Consider the following 9469-nt stretch of genomic DNA (forward strand, 5'->3'; position numbering starts at 1 on the left):
ATGAAAATTTGGTACAGTTGGTTGTTATTGACAGTGTTGATCTAGGAATAAGAGGTGGCACCAGGGAATTGTCCCTCAGAAAATTAGAGTCCAAATATATTGTAGACTTTGAATGTTTAACACCGATTGGTTTAAATACTACTTAAGAATTATCAATTCATTTATATGAAGGAAAAGTGATTGATACGATTTTCCGCGGTTTCTTGATTTTAATGTAACTTATTTTATTTCTAAGTTTCACACATCACGAGGTGGCGAAAAAATGGGACTTGTGAATAATGTCAATGAGGCTTACAAGTCGTTCGATGTAAAGGATAAGTTCATGATGACTCAGATATCCATTTGGATAATTGGGACACTTAGCCCACTGGGGCAGTATTACCTGCTATAGATCAACATGATGTGATGCAAACATGTACAATTACCCACAAGGGCAAAACCGACCAATGACTAAAATTGGGATAGTCTAATGAATTACAAATGGGATTCTTATCGGATATAGACTGTTGCGTAATGGTTACTATGCACGTTTCCTAGATACGAGACGGCAACCAATCATATGCGAGCTGGCCATAAAACATCCAACGGAATGGCGCCAATACGTAGAATGGACGATTCGCCTGACATTTCATTTATGATGCACTTGACATTTTATTGTGTATTGAAACTGTTGGTATCATAAACATTAATGTGAGCCTCACGCAAATGTTCAATTAATCATGGTACATTATTTTTGATACGAGATACTGTAATTACTGTTATTTTCGCAACTGTACGGCAATATGGGATGATTGATCCAATGAGTGTTTCAATTAGTAAACAAGACAAATCCGCAACACCTGTGGATATAATTTGATTATAACTGTATTATGTCACCTAACCCATGAATTACAATAAGAACTTATATGTTACAAGATGGCCGCTACCATTTTCGTGATAGAGGCTAAAGTGCACTTGGGTGTTGTGTTTAAAAAATGGCAACCAATACCACAAGATGAGCGTGACCAAGCCGTAATGGCGAAACGCGTTGTGGAGATTATGTCATCTGCCTAATAAATCTTCAAAATCGGAGCTCTGGGTGTCTTATTTTCATCAAAACGTTGGTGTTTTTTGGAGCGAATATATATATATATATATATATATATATATATATATATATATATATATATATATATATATATATATATATATATACATATATATATATATATATATATATATATACTGCCTTTCACATATCCAGTTACTCACCCATATACCACTGACACATCCTTTCAGTCACCGTCACAGCCATACAAACACTCAGTCACTTACACAGTGCTTCCCTTACATACTTACTAACCCTTACAGCCACTGATTCACCAACTCACTCATTCATGCAGGCACTCACACACCCCTCATCCACCAACATGGACACTCATACACCCATATAAGTACTCTGACAACCAATAAATTACCCAAACTGCCATTCACCAACCCATACAGTCACTTAGACACCATCTGACAGACTGATTAACATTCAGACAACTTAGTCAGTCACCCACAAATTTACTAAGACACCTAATCACTCACTTATATAGTCAGTCACACACCAACTGAAACATCCATACATTCACTTATCGTGTCTTACTTTCACTGGAGATGTAAAAATAAAGTGTTATGAACTTAATTCCAAATGAACAATCTTGCGAGCAGATCACGAGAGCCGGACAGAAAGTGCAGCCCTCTCATAGTCCATGCAGAGGATTGTGTGTTCAGTTTCTGCAATCATCTCACAATTCCCCTAAGTTTACAAACAAAATCATTAATACAATATAAATTCGGTACTGATTGTATTATAAACATTAACATCCAATAATAAACTGACTTGGTAAAAAAGAACTCTGAACAACTGCTTAGTAGAAAATGTATAACTATAATCTCAGGTGCCTCCTGTGAGAATGATCAGACACCTAAAAATGGATGTACACAGTGAAAACACATAGTTTACAGTATAGTAAAAAAAAATATGAATTTTCTGTAAAAATACAGAAAAGTACTATAAATATATGCTGGGGATATTTCTGTATATGTGAGTCACAAAAACTAAGAAGTTGAACATTCTCAGAACAAACATTGTTGGAGTGATTAATGTCTATGCGTTTTTAAATATATTTTAATTTTTTTTCAATGTCCTTGAAATTCAGTGTCAAAAACAAAGGTTACAGTAATGTTACATACAGATAGCTATAATAAAAATATGAGTTTTCAATTTTGAAAAAACCTTAGAAATTAAATGAAAAAAACAAAGGTTAAAGTAACATTATTGTTAGGTGAATTTCTCAGTGATAACGTTATTTGTTTTGAAATAAAAAACACAGAAATCCAACAGTTACAGTTAACAGCACTAACTATAACTTGCTCCCCGCCATGTCCTGCTTATGACCTCGCATATGGCATCTGTCATGACTATGACATCATTTATGACATCAGTGAAGTAATTTCAAATGACCTCACTGATGACATCATCCAATGAGTGTATAAGCTTGTTTTATAGTGTACATAGTGGCGAGTAACTACCATATTAATTCTAATGGTTGCAAGTGTTTACAAAACACATGTACTCTTAATGCACAATAGCTGTGAAGAGATCTTGAACACATTATAAATATTTGCATTCAAGAGTAGCTGTGTTCAAGTGACAGTTGACTAGTATTCATTATGCACAATACAACTCTTTGGTTCTGCAGAAAAAGAATTATACAAGCATGATCATTTATATTTAACATAAAAGAGAGTGTGCATCATGTACTAAGCTGTGGTTGTGTTCTTGTTTTGTTAAAAAGAAGGGCTATCTGAAAAGTTTTCACCACAGTATGTAGTGTGCAGGTAGTGTGGTCTTGAGCACTTTAAGATCTTAGTTATTTTTAGCTAATAGTGTTTTTTTGCAACTGTTGCATAGAATGTACACTGTTCTCAGTAAGTAAGTAAGTAAAGTTTATTGAATTGATTATTTAAAATGTTGCAATATTGGAGAGTTTTTGGAATACTTATGAGAGGTTTACTATTTACAAACAGTGTTGTATAGAATGAACTCTCTCCATTGAGTAAACAGGGTTTAAATACTCAGCTCTCTACTGATATCCACTTCATTTCTTAATGTAGGTTTGGTGTGCGTCAGGAGTTTGATGTAGATAATAGCTGTCTGAAGTAGACCATTTGTTTTGGAATTTGCTAACTATTTTGACTTTCACTAAACAGTTTTATGCAGTTTGCACACAGTAACCAATGAGCGTTTGCCATAAATCTGTGGTTGATTGTTAATGTGAACTATTCTATGACTAAAGCCATAGCAATCTATACCGCAATATCAGTGAAAACGAAGCTTGGATGATGTCATCAGTGATGTCATAAATTCTGTCATAGAACAAGTCATATGTGAGGTCATAAGCAGTGCATGGAGGACAAACAAGCTATAGTTAGTGCTGCTAATTGTACTTGCTGAATTTTTATGTTTTCTTTCTTAGTACAAAAAGTTAATGTTGTTATTGAGAAATTCACCTAACTATACCTTTACTTTAACCTTTTTAGCGGAAATTAAAACAAATAATCTGGAGAATGTATTTAATCCATAGGCTTCTATTGACGTAGAGGCAATTTCAGGTGGGAGACAGCTAAAATAAAGTAACTTTTGGCTTCAATATTTGGGAGTATTCCACCTGAATCAGAGCTATTGCCAGGTATGGAGTGGCAGTAGCAACTCTGTAGCGATAATGACTGTGACCAGAAAGAGGGATTATTCAGATGATTTTTATCTGTTAGTAACTTTGCACCCATTTTACAAATGTGCAGGAATTGAAACTTTGCAGACCTGCTGCCCCTGTTTAATTTTGAAAGGACTGAAAGTGTTATGGTGTTTGATCAAGAAGTTGCAAAGAAAAAAGGGGGTCCTTAAAGGGGATTGAAACCCAATGCATTTTCCATAGACTTTCATATTTTGCTTAGCAAAAAAAAAACTTCAGCTTGATTCTTATGAAATTTGGCAGTATTACATATTAGGGGGTCTAGGTGATTCTGTGTGGTAGTGAAGGTTAGTAGAATTAAGTATTATTTAAGTTATAACATTTTGCAACTTAGTAATAACTTGTGGTACAATACTACTAAAATTAGCAAGGTAGCCCAAAAAATAAACAAGACTGCCTCTGCAAAGATTCAGATTTACTACATGAACAACTGAAAGACTCCTTTATGGTCTCATGCTAATTGAAGCCTATAAACAAATACATAACAAATAGAATGCATCTTAATCTACATACCTTTTATTTTCATGCTCTCTTGCTCACAAAATACAACTGACCCAACAAGCCAAATAAATACCATCTTTCTTATATACTCCTGTTCTAAAAAATGAAAACCTGTGCTAGAAATGAGCCACACAAACTATTATTTGGAGGACATGATAATTGGCCATTAGGAAAAGAAATAATAATCTAACTTTTATAGCAATAGACATCATTGCTTTCTTTCACTTTGTCCTTCATATGTAGCTCAACCCTTCAAAAAGTGGCAACGAAGTTAAAAGAATAAACTAGACTGCATATGTAAAGTTTCAGATTTACAACAATGAAAGACCAATTTTGACATGTGCTAACTGAAACCTATAAACAAATACATAATGAATTGAATACATCTTAATCTACATACATGGTCTTTGCATGTCCTCTAGTTCACAAAATAAAACTGTGCTCAACAAGCTAAACAAAAACCATCCTCCTTTTGTACTTCTGTGCAACATAATGGAAAAGTGACCTAGCAGTGAGCTACACAATCTACTATATGGAGGACATGATAATTGGCTATTAGGAACAAAATAAATAGTCCTAATTTGTATAACAATTATTGGATTTTTATTCTCCTTGGGATTCATATGTAGCTCAAGCCTACTGAAATTAGCAAGGAAGCCCAAACAATAAACTAGACTACATATGTAAAGTTTCAGAATAACTACATGAACAACTAACAATCACATTTATGGTCACATGATTATGTAAACCAATAAGCAAATACATAGGAAATACAATAGACAAAAAGTAAGAAATCACAAAACATCTAATTGGCCTCTGTACTTACAGTTAGTATTCCCAAAGATAGGAATTCCTCAGATATTAGCTCGCTAATAACTTTCCTCCCATTTGACGAATCACGAAAAAATTCCCAGACCTATTGCATTTTCTTCATTTTGAGATAATGTAAATGTATGTGGAGAATAGTTAAGGGGTATAAAGATAAAAAGAGGCCTAAAGGGCATTTTTCCACCAATTAATTTTCCTGAGACTATTATAATTTGGCAGGATTATATATTATGGTGCAGAGATTATACTTTTTGTGTACTGCAGTTACGTAGGGTAAGTCTTTTTTAAGTTATAAGGCTTTAGACAGAGTGATATCTGTCACTGCAGTACTTTAGCGTACTGCCACCAATCTTTGTAAAACTACCATGGTGCATGGTCGTAAACATATTTAAAAATATATAACAAGTTACAAAATAAATACCCATACCGATGACCACTTTAATAAAGTGGCAACAGGTAGGGACCTACTACTTACCTATATCTAAGGCGCTAACACTGACCACAAAACAATATGGCTGTGTTTTCAGTCTCTAAAGACAGCCATTACCCAAATTATATACTGTTTTGTCTTGCCATGTATATTGGATTGCCAAGTTTCAAGATATACTGCAAAATTATCACAGTGTACCATGGCCCAAAATATAACCAAGGCCTAGCTGTATTATTGGATTGTGGTACTCTTGCATCACTCTTGGTGTTGAATGGGCAATACAATACTTAAGTCCGATTTACAAAGGAACCAAAGGCCACCATGCATGGCCCTGTGAGGATTGGTTAATCTGGAGAACCATTTGCTGTTTAGTGTTACTCTGCACACCATAATCTATATTGCTGCTAGATTTCATATACATCAATATGCCACACGACTGTAGCCACTCGTCGATATGCTATTCCAATATATGCCACTCCACTCTGTGCCTCTCCAAGGTATGAAACTCCACTCTATGCCACTCAAGTCTACATAATGCCACTGTATGTCACTCCAGTCTAAGTCACTCAACTGTACGCGACTCCATTATTTGGTAATCCACTATACATTATTCCACTCTTTGCCATTCTACTGCACACTACTCCACTCTACTCTATTCTAATGCATGCCACTCCACTCTACAACACCTCACGGTATGCTATTCCACTGTATGCAATCCACTGTATGCTACTCCACTGAACGCTACTGCATTCTATGCCATTCCAGAGTATGGCACTACACTCTACGCCACTTCATTGTACACTATTCAGTTGGACCCGACTCCAATATACTCCACTTCACTGTATGTTATTACACTATACCCCATACCAATGCGCCCCACTCCAGCCTACACCACGCTAGAATATGCCACTCCACTGTATGCTACTCCACTATGCACTATTTTACTCTCTGCCACTCTACTGTACAACACTCCATTCTATACCTCTCAACTGTAAGCTATTACACTGTACACAACTCAACTCTATGCCGGTCCACTCTACACTATTACACTGTACGCAACTCCATCCTTTGCCTCTTTAGTAAACGACACTCCACTAAATGCCACTCCGCCATCCACTACTCCTGTATATGCTATTCCACAGTACATCATTCCACTGTATGCCACTCCACTCTAGGGTATTCTACTGTATGCTGCTCCACTCTGTGACACTCCAGACTATGCCACTCTACTCTACCATACTCCATTCTATGCTATTCTATTGGATGCCACTCCACTAAACGCCACTCCACTGTATGCTGTTACACTGAACCCAATTCCAGTGTATACCACTCCAGCCTATACCACTTCACTGTACACCACTGCACTGTATGCTACTCCACTATACGCTATTACACTTTATGCCAACCCACTGTATGCTACTCCACTATACGATATTGCACTTTATGCCACTCCACTGTATGTCACTCCAGTATGTCTATGCGGCTCCACTCTTATGCCACTCCACTGTACGGTACACCACTTTACACCACTTCAGTGTATGCTCTTCTACTCTATATAAATTCACTCTGCAAAGTTCTACTAAACTCTATGCCCCTCTACTATTCAAAAGAAAGGTTTTATTGTATAAACCAAAATACTACATTCATACGGACTGCGGACCATAAATCATACATCTACTAGAGATTAACAGTAATCTTCAGACTTTATTCTCTCATTTCTGCATCTTCCTCCTCTTCTTCTACTCCTCGGATATAGAGGACATCGTTACACCGTATCAGGCCTTCACCCAGATGTCCAGATGCCGCCCCATCAATGTATTCTTTTTTTTTACCCTTCAATCTATTTTTCTGTGTTTGCCAGCTGCATGTTCCATATATCATCAAAAGATACTAGATCCCCTTGTATTCCATTCCCCATTTCAGTTTGACCATTACTGGCTCGCCAGTCAGTCAGTTGAGGAAAGGCTTAGGATTCAGTGGTCAACTCATGCTGGGTTTGTTTACCTTCATTGACAAAACACAAACAATTCTTTCCCAGGCCATAGAAATCACATTTCACCGCTGGAATGCTGTCTACTTCAACCTACTCTTCTCTAAAATACTGCACTTTACTCTATGCCAGTCTACAACACTGTAATCTACTGTACAACATGCCACCCACTGTACAGATCACTGCCAATACACTATGTAAGATGTTACTATACGGTACAATACACAACTACACTCTACTCTACTGGATTCCAATCTACAATACTCCAATTTACACTCTTCTCCACTGTACTGTACATCACTCCACCTAACAACTCACTTCTTGCAACACTGAACTCTGCTATTTGAACAGATTTTTATTAGAAAAGGTAAAAACACATTGAAATTCAATGAAAAAAACAAAGGTTGAAGCTTAATTATAGTTAGGAAACCCTATTTTCCCTATAAAAACCAAATTTACATTACACAAGTTTTAAAAGTTCTAAAGTTATAGTTCTAACTTTAATTTTCAATGTATCCACTACCTTCAAATTATTATAGGTAGCTGACCTTGTGTTGTAATTGGCCCGGCCGCGTTAGCGATTAGCTGAACCTACACGTTGTCTTCCTTAACTTGGCTATATATGAAAACGCCATTTTGAATGTTGCAGCGGCCATCTTAGATCATGAGCGGCCTCGTGGCCGACGTGCCCTTTAGTCCGTTGTCCGTTCCGCTGACCACTCCTTTCTGCCCAGCAACAAGCTATTTTTAGTACTGGTCAAGCCGCACATGCGCAGTTCCCACTGACCCGTAAACCTTCTGGAATGTGCATCAAACTGACCAGCGGAGTTGTGCCCCCTCCAATGAGCTGGCAGTATTCCAAAACATGACCATATATGTCCTTAAATGTGTTCTAACTTGTGCCGCCTATCTTTTATTGCCCCAAAACTGTATATAAACGGGGTCACACCGGTGTTCGGTGTGATACCTCTTGCATTACCGAAGGGTGCTGTTTGAGTGTACCACCACCCCATGGGGTCTTAATAAACTTGTTCTTTGCCTTTTACAGCTTCCGTGCCAACAGTTCTTGAATGTGAGTGGGTTATCTTTGGAGCGTGTAGGCCTTGAGAACCCTGAATTACTTCAATTGGCGACCACAAAGGGACTCATCGGCGACTCGGATGCCCGAAGGAGAGGTCGTGACGAAGGCTTGGAAACTCGCCATGGACGCGCGCTGCCACGAGTGACCCGAGTCTTGGCTGCCACGGTGTTTTTCCTTTCCTTCCGATCTGACCTTCCAGGTGGCGCCGGTCTCTGACTGAGTTTCCGAAGTGTCTGCATCGCCGAGAGAGTGCCGTTTGGCTGATTTGGCTTACAAGACCTTGGCAGTTGGAATCTGGACATTTGGGAATTTGGGTAAGCTTTGTGTTCAGTAAGGTAGTCTTCGGACGCTTACTGAAGTTCTGCGATTTGTGTTCGGTAAGGTAGTCTTCGGACGCTTACTGAAAATCTGTGCTTTGTGATCGGTAAGGTAGTCCTCGGACGCTTGCCGAAGTCCTATGATCTTTGATTTGAGTTAGCTAACATTGTGAATTTGTGATCTTTGAACTTATATGTGTAGTGCACTTCACATAGGCAGGCATGTAGAGATGTTTCTCTAACTTTGTTTTTTTTTTCCTTTGAGCGGCACAATCGTGTGGAGAACTGTAAGTGCCATTTTGTCTGGTGTCACGCTTTCGTGATACTTTTTGAACATGCCTGTTTTCAGCACACTCCGAGGAATGTGTTGTTTTGGTGAGGGTACCTCAATTAGGTTAGCGTAATCACAGCCGGCTCCCCCAGAGGGAACTCCAAATAGGGACATGTATATAAAGTTTGGCCTTCCCCCTATTATGTACAGTAAATTATGGCATAAATACACCAAGGCCGATTCTGAATTGCAATGGCCTCTACACGGGT

At 37.8% G+C, this 9469-nt stretch overlaps 1 pseudogene; it reads right to left on the bottom strand.

The window, feature by feature from the left end:
* Positions 1-7245: 7245 nt before the first annotated feature.
* Positions 7246-7530, bottom strand: LOC147751470 (small nuclear ribonucleoprotein F pseudogene; annotated as a pseudogene).
* Between the last annotated feature and the right edge of the window lie 1939 nt (positions 7531-9469).

The sequence above is a fragment of the Lissotriton vulgaris genome, chromosome 1_1 (assembly GCF_964263255.1).
Source record: "Lissotriton vulgaris chromosome 1_1, aLisVul1.2, whole genome shotgun sequence".
In the NCBI taxonomy this organism is placed as follows: Eukaryota; Metazoa; Chordata; class Amphibia; order Caudata; family Salamandridae; genus Lissotriton; species Lissotriton vulgaris.